Genomic DNA, 12,375 nt, shown 5'->3' on the forward strand with positions numbered 1-12,375 from the left:
GCAATGATTGGCTTGATTAATCTTGGTGTGTCAAGTACAGAAGAAGGAGTTGTCATTATCTAGTGTTATGGGCATGGCTTGCTGTTATTATGAATTATGACTTCGAGGACACACTTTGGATGTTTTCCAAATAAATTTCAACCAAGTAAGATATACACGTGAGGATTGCTTCGAAATCTCCGTGCAGATTCAGAGTTTGGCCTAGTACCATGAAAGTTAACGGAAAACACAATTAATAATGGAGACCATAAAGTGTTACACGAAGAACTTGAAAATTTGAAAAAAAAATCGTGATACTTTGAAGGCCATCTGCAGGGAAACGGCAGAAACATTCAGAAATACAGTATAATGTTCTGATAGACAAATTTCACAAGAAAGAAGCTCGTCAGACCTATTTGCCGATTCCAGTCTAGCCCCAGTTGTCCGCGTTTGACCCATATCCCTCGAAATCATTCTTGCCCACGTTTTTGTCAAAATGCATGTTAAAATTTGTTATTTACCCACCTCATCTAAGTTTCTTGGCAACTCATTCCATTTATGTACAACCCGCTACCTGAAGATGTTGCCATTCAAGAAATTACTGATTATTTCCCTTCTGACCTTAACCCAATGTCCTCCAGCATTTGCTGTGTTCATTGAGGAAAATTGCTGTTGCTGCATGCATTCACGTTGTCTATGTCTCTCATGATTGGTATACCTCTGCAATGCCTCTTCGCAGCCTTCTACACTCCAAGGTATAAAGCCATGTACCCACCTCCCTCTGAAACTTATGCCACCGATTCACTGCTAACTTTCGTATCTCCCCGATTCCAGTTCAGCAAACGACATCCATTCTATAACAGAGTGATCAATAATGTACACAAACCTAACTTCACCAGCGTCTTGTACACCTGCAATATATGAATGCTCCAATTCATTTCTCTGACTGATGAAGGCAAGCATGTCAAACGCCTTATTTTTTACCTTATTATTCTGTGCACCACTTTCAGAATACCATACTTGCATTTCCAGAGTAACACATGAAAAATGATGGTGCAACTCAGGCAGCATCTATGGAAAGCGATAAACAGTCGACGTTTCGTGATGAGATGCTTCACCAGGATTCTATCCGCAGTACCTCTTGGCTTTATACTTGCATTTCTAGATCGGTCTGTTCAACAATTTCTCAAGGTCACACCATTCACTGTTTAAGTATTCCACCTGTTTGACTTCCCAAAATGCACCAGCCCACATATTTGATGACATTGAAAGGAATCTCGGTCAGTTACCTGACTGATCAAGATTCCAATGACAATTTGTTAATTGCCTCCATTGTGTCTGCACCTTTCAGCGGTTAGAGATAGCACAAGCAAAAGTACTGCTACAATAAAACTGCAACCAATCAAGACGGAATTTAGATTTTAAAAATAATTAAAGGCAATAGAGAAATTTTCAATGCTTAAAATGGCGAGCAACAAGAAAAAGAAGGAAAGAAGACAGAAAGAATAAGAATTTGAATAATAATTTTACTGAAATCACAGCCCAAGTGCAGGAATATCACTACTTGACACTTCAACAGAAAGTGTATTGTTAATTCAAAGGGAATATCGATAGTTTCAAAGTGAGCACTGATGAAAAAGTAGTTTTCCGGGTGGTGATCCTTCTATAGAGCATGAATAATAATTAAGAAGAGACATGAACCATGAAATGACAGTACAAAATGATACCATGTAATACTAAGAATTGAAGCCAAATTGCAGAAAATATATCGAATCCCTTGACAAAGCAAAGAAAGCAACGTCAGCAATGGCCAAATGCCATGAATAAAGACTTATGTTGTTATATGCATATGCATCCCTTCACAATTAAAAGAATCCACAAGGAATCTAGAAATAGTTGAATAGCTAGGGACTAACATGGAAGTTTACATTTTTCATTTGAAACAAAAAATGCAATGCAGAGATTTACAGTATCTTACACGCACCTTGGATTTGTCAACTCATTTCGATGGTGCAACAAATACACAATACTTGTGGCAGGAGGCAGTCAGTTACTGTCATTCGTGAAATGGAGATATAATTAGATATTTTCCCTGCAGGTTATGGCATGTATATAGTGAAGCATGTTGGGGCGGGGGTGGCTGGTAAATCCCAGGCAATTCGTAAGTGGCATCTCCATTCATAAAGCAAGGTGCATCTGAAGCACACCAGAAACTTTTGCCAAGGCAACTATGGCTACTATTTGATCTGGGAGACATGGACACTGTTGTTACAGTAGATGATTTTTAGTTTCCACATATTGACTGGGACTCTATTAATGTAAAGGGGCCAGATAAGACAGAATTTCTCAGATATATTCAGGAAAGTTTGTTTAATCAGTATGTAGAATTCCCAACAAGAGAGTTTGCGGTACTTGAACTGTTATTAGGGAATGAGACAGGGCAGGCAGGTAGGAACAAATGAGACGCTTGTGGTGCATAAGAAATGTAAGAGAACACTTCAGAAAGAAATCAGAAGAGTTAAAAAAGACATGAGGTTGCTCAGAAAACAAGGTGAAGGAGAACCCAAAGGGATTCTACAAATACATTATGAGAAAAACTGAATGTAATGGACAAAAAATGGAAGAAATTTTAAATGTTTCCAAATACTTTTACTGAAGAACCGGACACAGAGTCAATAGAGGTTAGGTAAAATACTATCGAATTCATGGACCTTATACAGATTACGGTGAAGGAAGTGTTTGCTGTTTTAAGGTATAATTAGGGTAGCTAATTTCCCAGGGCCCGACAAGCCGTTCGCTTGGAGGAAAGTGTAGAAATTGCTGGAACCCTAGCAAAGATATTTGAACCGTGTTTAGCGACAGGTGAGGTACCACAGGATTGGAAGACAGCCAATGATGGCCCGCATTTTAAAGAAGATTCTAAAATAAACCAGGAATTTGCAGCCCAGTAGTGGGAATCACAAAGCTTTCAAAGGTACATTTAATATCAGAGAAGTGTATACAATATGCATCCTGAAATTCTTTTTCTTCACAGCCATCCAGGAAAACAGAGGAAAGCCCCAAATAATAAATGACAGTTACATTTTAGATTCTCGAAGTCCCCCAGCTACCCCCCTCACGCATAAGCAGCAGTAAAGAAACGATACCCCCTTTTTTCGCCAGCAAAAGAGCATCGCTGCCCACCCCCCACCCCCACACAGAGCACTCAAGCGTGCAGTAATGCATCAGTAAAGAAACAGACTTGCAGTACCCAAAGACCCGGTAATTCGACATACCGGAGGCTCCTTCTCTCCCTAATAAGGGAATACGTGGTGTCCCCGTTTCACAGCGAGAGGAGAGACATAGAAAACAGCTCACTGATTTACGATGTTAAAAGTCTGTTGCGTCGCTTTTTCCGAGCTCTGTGCTCTCAGGTCTCTGTGCACACAGTGAGCTTGCTGCTTTCGATCTTCCGTCTCCCACGACACACCAATTTCCTGCGGAGGCAATGACCTCGAGTACGCTCGCCTCCAGAGCCACGAAATATCGAAACCCGGAAGGCATGCTAGTCTTCTAGGCCGCGTCCCTGGTATATCGATTTGTGGCCAGTGGTGAGACCCTGAGAGTGGGTCTCATTCCCGCAAAGAACCGAAGTCAGCGTATAACTCCAGGTGAGAGTCTTCAAAAGAACCCTGAAGGAGAAAATAGAGAAATTAAAGATAGAAATACTGTTTCCGAAGCTGAAAGCGAAGTAGTCGCCGGTAGACGCCATCGTCCTCCTAATCTCATTGGAAAATATTCTAAGGGACCGGATAAATGAACATTGGGATGCACATGGATTGATCAGAGATAGTCAGAATGTCTTCATGCTTGGTATGTCATTGGTGTGACCAACCTTACAGTGTTTTTCAAAGAAGCTAAACAAGAAAGCTGAGGAAGTCAAGACAGTGGGTGTCGTCTACTTGGATTTTAGCAAGGCATTTAACAAGCTTTCTCATGGAAGGTTGGTCAGGAAGGTTCGGTCACTCGGCAAGATGAGGTAGTAATTTGGATTAGATATTGGCTTTGTGGGGGAAGCCGGAGAGTGACAGTAGATGATTGCTTTCTGACTAGAGGCCTGTAACTCAAGGATTAGTGCAATGCCACAGGGATCGCTTGTGGGTCTGTTGTTGTTTGTCACCAATATCAATGATCTGGATGATAATATCGTTAACTAATCAGCATATTTGTGGATTACAGTAAGATTGCGAGTGTAATATGCAGCGAGGAAGACTATCATTGCTTGCAGCGGGATCTGGAGCAGCTCTAATATGGGCTTAAATGGGCAGAAAATGGGCAGAATTTAAAGCTAAAAAATGTGAGATGTTGCACGTCGGTAGGACCAACCGTGGCAGGATTTACACAGTGAAAGGGAGCGCACTGAGGAGTGCGGTACAAAAGTTGAAAGCTCAAAGTTGATAGTAGAATTTATGAACGGTGTGCATATATGTCATCACATACAACCCAAAGATTCTCTTTTTCCTGCGGGCATATTTAGCAAATGCATAGAACAAGATCAAAGGGCAACAAGCTGTGCATGCGCAAATAAGCAATAATAAATATCTAGCATGAAATAACTGGATAAAGAATCCTTTAAGTGACGCCATCAGTTTTGGGAACACCGAGCATAGAATGTGCAGTTATCCCTTTTGTTTAAGAGCCTGATGGTTGACGGATAGTAACTGCTCTTGAACCTGATGATTCGAGTCCCGAAGCACTTGTACTTTCTACTTGATGGCAGCAGCGAGAATAGAGCATGACCTAGATAGTGAGGAAGTTTGATAACAAAGGGATCTCAACAAAGGAATCTTGGAATAGAGGTCTGTAATTCATTGTAAGCGTCGTCACAGTTAGACAGGGTCGTAAAGACAGCTTTTGGCACGCAGACCTTTATAAATCAAAACATTCAGTACTGGGGTACAGTACGTCGAAGTTGTATAAGGAGTTCGTGAGACCGAATTTGGAGCATTGTGTGTTGTTTTGTCAACTACCTAAAGGAAAGATAAAAATAAGTTTGAAAGAATATAGAGAAAATATACAAGGTTGTTCTTGGGACTGGAGTATCTGAGATACCAGGAAAAGATGGAAAGGTGAAAACTCTTTTTTGGAACATAGGAGATCGATAGAAGAATTGTTAGAGGTATACAAATTGTGAAGGGTATATAAGGGTAAATGCAATCAGTCTTTCTCCACAAAGGTTGGGTAGGACTACAAGTAGAGCTTATGGGTTAAGTGTGAAAGGTGAAAAGTTTAAGGGTAACATAAAGGAACGTTTCTTCACTTAGAGGCTCATGAGAGTGTGTAACGAACTGCCAACGAAAGTGGTGCATACGAGCTATATTTGGACGTTTAAGAAAAGTTTGGATAGGTAAGTGGATGGAAGGAATATAGAGGGCTATAGTACCGCTGCAAGTCGATAGTAATGGACAGCCTCTATGGTTTGACACCGATGAGATGAGCCAAGGGGTTTGTTTCTGTGTTGTACTTTTCTATGACTCTGTTGCCTTATGACATTAACTGAATGACGAGTAATGATGAAGTTACTAATGATTTCGCAATGCACGAGTACAATTTTTCACCAATGCCACATAAAACGTATTGTATAAAGAATCTGACCATCAATGAAACTGAAATTATTACGAAGAAACTCCTGATTTAAGCCAATATGCATGCCAAATGAAAACTGAGAATGAAGATGTATTGGTGTCAGAGAGTATCAATAGTGTGCCCGTAGTAAACTAGCGACAGGAAACAGTGAAAAGCTAAAGGCGGGGTCATCAAGGGAATGGCGGCGTGGGGAGAGATCTCTCGACAGAAAAGAAGGTAAAGTGCCCCAAATCCGAAATTAGATAAATATTTAAAATGGAATAACTATATAATAAAAGGGGCAAGGATGTTGTCTAAGAACAAGAGTAAAATGTTCACTCAGAAGGTTGATAAAAACAAAGAGACGCAGCTAGACGACGGGCCTGGCTCCCCCACGACTAGCCAAGACGGAGATAATGAGGAAGAATCAGTGAATTTGACTTTGATTCTCAGAGAGATTCGCGAGTTCCGACAAGATAACAGCAAACAGTTCGAAGATATTAAAGGAGAAATGGCAAACACTAATTTGAGGTTAGGCAAAATCGAAGCGAGAATCGTAGCGTCTGAGGAGAGGCTGCAGAAAGCAGAGGAAATGATAGAAATAATGCTAAAGCTCCAAGAGCAGCTCCAGTGGAAACTAACGGACCAAGAAAGTCGCTCAAGAAGGGAAAATGTGAGGATCTACGGAGTTCCCGAAGGAGCTGAAGGTAAACCCGGATTGATGATTCCCTTCATGGAGAAGCTGCTTAGAGAGAATCTTGATATACCGGACGCAAAAGACCTACAGATAGAAAGGGCTCACCATGCGTTAGCTCCTCTGCCCCCAGCAGGCGCCCATCCTAGATCAATTGTAGTCAGATTCCTCAGCTACAGAATGATGGAAGAGGTGCTTAAACGTGCATGGCAAAAGAAAGGCTTCATGTTGAACGACTGTAAAATCAGTTTAGACCACGATTACGCACCGGAGATCCTTGCCAGTGTTACGTACCCGTGGGTATCTTGTACTTGTCACGTTACAGTGGTGTTGAAGCTATACTGGATTTAAGGTATGGTCTTGTGATGGTGGAGTGACGTCATTTTCCTGCCAGTAGAGGTCATGTGACAGGTTTTACACAGGGTACAAAAGGAGGACCCCTCCCTGTGAGGAGGGGCAGTCCGTGTCTGGATTTGCCATTTTGACTTCATGCCACTGCGTGGTCCAATATTATGACGCAGTTTGGTTGAAAGATGAAGTTTTATTTAATGCCTAAAGTTTAAAAGGTCATTGCTGGCAGTTTCTTTATAATACTGCCCGTTAAAAATCAGTGGAGAGTGAAGATTGGAGTTCGGGAGCTAAAAGATCGAGGAAAGTCGATTTCAACGGTGAAACAGGTTCGACCTTGTTTGATCCTCATTCGGAAAGAATTCATTGGCTGTGTCCGTGGTAACCCCTGCAAATAATAGCAGACAGGGTTGGGTACAGTTTTGTCACGGAAAGGTCAGTGCCTTTAAGCCATTTCATTTTCATCTTCTTAAATTCTCCGGGAAAAGTATAGTTCGACTAGAACCGCAACAACACGACGTGAAAGAGAATTTTAATCGTCTAAAAAGTCTCTCCTTTAATGGACTGTAAGCATTTTGAACTTTTGCAGTTCTACTTCGAAGAACTGTTTTTGCCACATCGCTTTAAGAACTGTTTTCGCTTTATTCCTTTCAGAACTGTTTCAGCTGCTGCACAACAGCTGATTTCCGGTTGCGTTAGTCGTTTGTTTACTTTTTGGGGGTTTCTTTTTCAGTGTTTAATAAATGTTCTATTTGTTATAAAAAAACCCTGCCTCACTTATATATTTATTGTTGCTGAATCCGTAACACCAGACAGAAGGAATATGCGGAAACACGGAGAGTCCTGAAGGAAAACAATATCAGATTCCAGACCCTGCACCCAGCTCGGTTAAGAGTCTTCTACAACGAAGGGATTAAAAACCTACGCTACAGTAGAAGAGGCAACGTTGGACATGGCGGGCCGAGGTCTACTTATAAAAACTATCACTCAACCAGAGTCGTTACTAGAGCGAATTCGGCAGAAGTCATGGCAGCCAGCGCGGGGAGGACGATACACGAGAACCAGATTTCAAATTACAAGGAAAAGCTGCACATATTCCGACGCGAACTTACAGAAAATATAGATTAATTAAGAGAAATGACTGAAAAGAGTAAATGAGAATTGAAGGTAAAATGAAAGTTGGTAACTGAAAATAAACTAGACGGAACAACTTGAATATAGCAATATGGTCGAGACATAAAAAGGAGAGACTTCTCTATGATTACTCAAACTGTGGAGGGCCCTCTAACACAAGGTGAAGATAGAGGCATTCCCTCTGAACTGAGGCGGTTTGGTGCTCAGACCTCATTGTTGGAAGTCGGGATAAATTTTCAAATGTTGCTTGTTCAAAAATGTCTAGGGGGTGGTTGTATGTTTTGGTTTATTGATGAGAGGGGATTGCTTACTGTTTGGTTAGAAAAGGAGAATGTTTTTTTCTATTAGAGAAAAATGCAAACTGATCTGGTAAAAATACTTTCCTATAATGTTAATGGGGTTTTGAATCCAATTAAGAGAAATAAGATTATGTCTAAATTGAAAAAAAGAGAGGGCACAAATTGTTTTCCTTCAGGAAACGCACATGAGCCAATCCGAACATGTAAAATTAAAAAGAATGGGTTTTAAGCATGTATTTTATTCATCATATAAATTGAACCACAAGAGAGGGTTAGCAACTTTAATATCAAGTGCTCTTAATTATGAACATATTTCAGAGACTAAAGACAAGGATGGACGATTTGTAAAAATACAGGAAGAATAGAAGGTACAGAAATAACATTGCTAAAAGTCTAGGCTCCACCAGGTTGTGAATGGTCATGCTATAGGCACATTTTTGACCTAATGGCCAATTCTCAAGGGGTAGTAATCTGTGGAGGGGATTTTAATATTAGGTTAAATCCTGCATTAGATTCTTCAAGAATATTCACTCAAAACAAACCTTTGACTAGGAAAGTGATTTCATTGATGGAGGAGTTGGGAATTATAGATGTTTGGAGGGAATTACACCCCACTAGTAAAGATTATACACATTATTTTTTCAATCATTCAGCCTATTCAAGGATAGACTTTTTTATATTTAACATTGATAGACTCAGGATAAAAGACTGTAATATTGCAACAATTGATTTGACGGATGATAGCCCAGTCTTTATGACCCTAATCCTGGAAAGGACAAAGAGGAAAACACTATGGAGGTTAAATTCACATATACTCAATAACCCGGAAGTAATGGAGAGATTAAGGAGAGAAATTAAAGAATACCTAGACCTTAATGACACCGGGTAAACATCAACAGTGATTTATGGGATGCATTGAAAGCTGTACTGAGAGGAAAAATTATTTCCTTAACTACTCATATGAAAAAAGTCAATGCACAAAAATTAGCAGACCTCCAAGGAAAATTAAAACAACTTCAAGTTATAGATAGCAATAAAATTAATTCTAATTTAAAACATGAAATTAAGAAATTGCAAAGTGAAATTGATGATATTTATACATTGGAAACTCAAAGAAATTTTCTTTACTTGAGACAAAAGAATTATGAAGTAGGAGGTAAATCTGCTAGATCATTAGCATATAAATTACGTAAGCAAAAAGCAGATAATACAATTAACAAAATAAAGAATCCAAAGACAAAGCTGATGGAGGGCACAATAAGCAAAATTCAGGAGAGTTTTGAAACATATTATCAAGAACTGTACTCTCAACCCCGAGCCTCAAATGAGCCCTATATAGACTCTTTACTGAATTCTTTAGATCTACCCAAGATCACAGATTTAGAAAACAAATGCCTATTAGAACCAGTAACTGTCAGAGAACTGAACGTGGCCATCTCTAGATTAAAGACCGGAAAGTCTCCAGGTTCTGATGGGTTTATTTCAGAGGGGTACAAATCGCTGAAGTCACAGTTAGTCCCATTGCTACTTAACACCTTTAAGTGGATATTAGAGAGAGGAGAAATTCCACCTTCCTGGAGAGAAGCGATTATTTCAGTTATTCCTAAAGAGGGTAAAGTTAAATTAGAATGTGGCAATTAACGGCCCATCAGTATTCTAAATTTGGAATACAAATTATTTACATCTATATTAGCGCGCAGACTGGAAAAGTTTTTACCTGGCCTCATCCACTTAGATGGATGACTGGATTTATTCAACAAAGACAAACTCAGGACAACATAAGGAGAACTTTACACATAGTAGAACAGGTTACTAAGAGTGGGACAGAGACAATGACAGTGTGGCTAGACGCTGAGAAAGCTTTTGATTCAGTTCGTTGGGCATTCCTATATAGAGTGTTAGGAAGATTTGGCTTTCAAGAAAATTTTATTAAAGTAATCCAGACTTTATATGACAGTCCCACAGCTCGAATTAAGATAAATGGGGACCTCTCTGACTCCTTTATTCTAGAGAGAGGAACTAGACAGGGATGCCCAATTTCTCCTCTCCTTTTGGCGCTATACATTGTACTGCTTGCCCAACTAATAAGACAGAGCGAAATTGTAAAAGGTATCAAGGTGGCAGGGATTGAACAGAAAGTGGCGTTATTCGCAGATGACGTTTTAGTCTATCTGAGTGAACCAGAAAAAATCATTTACAGGATTGTTTATACTGTTGATTGAGTTCGGGGAAGTATCAGGTTATAAAACAAATGTAAAGAAAACGCAGGTTATGTCCCTAAACTATACAGTATTCAAAAAACTGCAGGATACATATGATCCAGAGTGGAAAGCTACATCATTAAAATATTTAGGAATAACCCTGCCAAAGGATCTTTCAACGTTATCACAGATAAATTATGGGCCATTAATCTCAAAGATAAAAACATAGATGGAATTTTATACCCTTTCTAAGTTTAAGTTCAAGTATAAATACTATAAAAATGAATATTCTCCCTCGGTTACTTTATCTTTTCCGGATATTATCTGTCCAGACGATAATCAATTCAGGGGATGGGACAAATGGATTTCCCACTTTATCTGGCAAGGAAAGAAACCTAGAATTCGATTTACTACCTTACAGTTAGGGAAGGAAGGAGGAGGTATGGCACTTCCTTGTTTGAGAAATTATTTTTATGCTTCACAGATAACCCCTGTGTTATACTGGTGTAATAAGGAATATAAGGCTAGATGGAAGGAAATTGAATTTAGATTGATTGACAGTTTTTCTCTGCATGCCTCAATAGCAGACAAAAGGTTGATAGGCCAATTGGAAAAGTCTAAAATCAGCTGGATAAATCTTACATTAAAAGTATGGCAGAAGGTGGTTAATTCATGTGGAAGTAATAACATATTAAAACTGTTTAGATGGTGTGCATATGATACCGAATTTCTTCCCAACTGAGTAGATAAAAGATTTCAACTATGGATAAAGAAAGATCTTACAACCTATCTCTCATTTACACAGAAAAGAGTATTACAAAGTTTCCAATCCTTACAGGACAAACATGGCCTAGAACTTAATGACTTTTTTAGGTACTTTCAATTACGACGTTATATCAACCAGAGTTGTAGATATACAGACCTATCAACAGAAGAATTAGAATTTTTCAAGATTCTGAATTCAGCTTACAGTTCAATGCCAAGTAAATCAATTTCTCGATTATACAATGTACTCTTACATGCTAAAAATGAAAACACATTGTATATTAAAGAGAAGTGGGAGAAAGAAGCGAGGTTGGTACTTACAGAGGATGTTTGGGGGAAAATATGTAGCTTTCAGTGGTCTTCGTCTAACTCTTTGATCTGGAGAGAACATTGTTGGAAAAATATTATAAGATACTTCAAGACCCCATAACAGGAAAAATATAAAAACACAAAAGTAATGTATTGGAGAAAGTGTGGCTTCAAGGAGGCAAATCATTTTTATATTTTCTGGGATTGCCGTAAATTAAGTTTATATTGGAAAGGTATTCATAGTACTTATGAATAGGTCAGGAATTTAAGACCCAGATACCTCTGAAGTTTGAGACGCTCTATTTGGGACATGTACTGTTCTTGGATCAGAAGAAAAACATGAAGTTACTACAGGTCCTCTTAGCAGCAAGTAAGAAATCAATTACCAGAAAGTGCCTAAATCCAATATCACCTACGTTAGGAGATTGGCATGAAATTATTTTGGAAATATTTAAAATGGAAAAGATGACCTACACATTGAGAATTCAAAAAGAAAAATTTAATCAAATTTGGAACAAATGGATTGAATTCATAACCCCAAAGCAAGCAGAGTCTGGACTACTGTCATAATGATTTATATTGCTTATCTCATTAACACAGTAATATTGATAACGTAAGCACCCTTGGTTCGATTGGTTTTTTTTTGGAAAATAGGGAATTAACACAAATAAAGGAAAAGATTTGGGAAAGGGGAAAATATAAAAAAAAATAAGTAAGTAAGTACATAAGGATTGGATAATTATGTTTGAGAGTAGGAGCAAACATGAACGAGTTAGGATATAAAATCCTACAATGGTAGTTACATAGGGTTACATATAATATTATGGACCAAAAGTAATCGTTCAGAAGAGATACATAGAAATTATTATTAATCCACTATTATTACTATTCTTCTTAACAATTATTGTCATTGTTTAGTCTAATAGGGTGGAATTACAACCGCACATAATTATCTACTTAAATGTCTTATTATTTTTCTTATTATCTCAATGTGTACTTATGAATGTATTAAAACATAGATTAAAATTAAATTTTAAAACAT

The 12,375-nt window shown here is 38.6% G+C and overlaps 1 protein-coding gene across 1 annotated transcript in view; it reads right to left on the reverse strand.

Annotated features, from left to right (window-relative positions):
• The window catches only part of LOC140739555 (uncharacterized), a 52,986-nt gene that overhangs the window by 13,501 nt on the left and 27,110 nt on the right, over window positions 1–12,375 (reverse strand). The window lies entirely within an intron of this gene.

This window comes from Hemitrygon akajei, chromosome 15 (genome assembly GCF_048418815.1).
Source record: "Hemitrygon akajei chromosome 15, sHemAka1.3, whole genome shotgun sequence".
NCBI lineage: Eukaryota > Metazoa > Chordata > Chondrichthyes > Myliobatiformes > Dasyatidae > Hemitrygon > Hemitrygon akajei.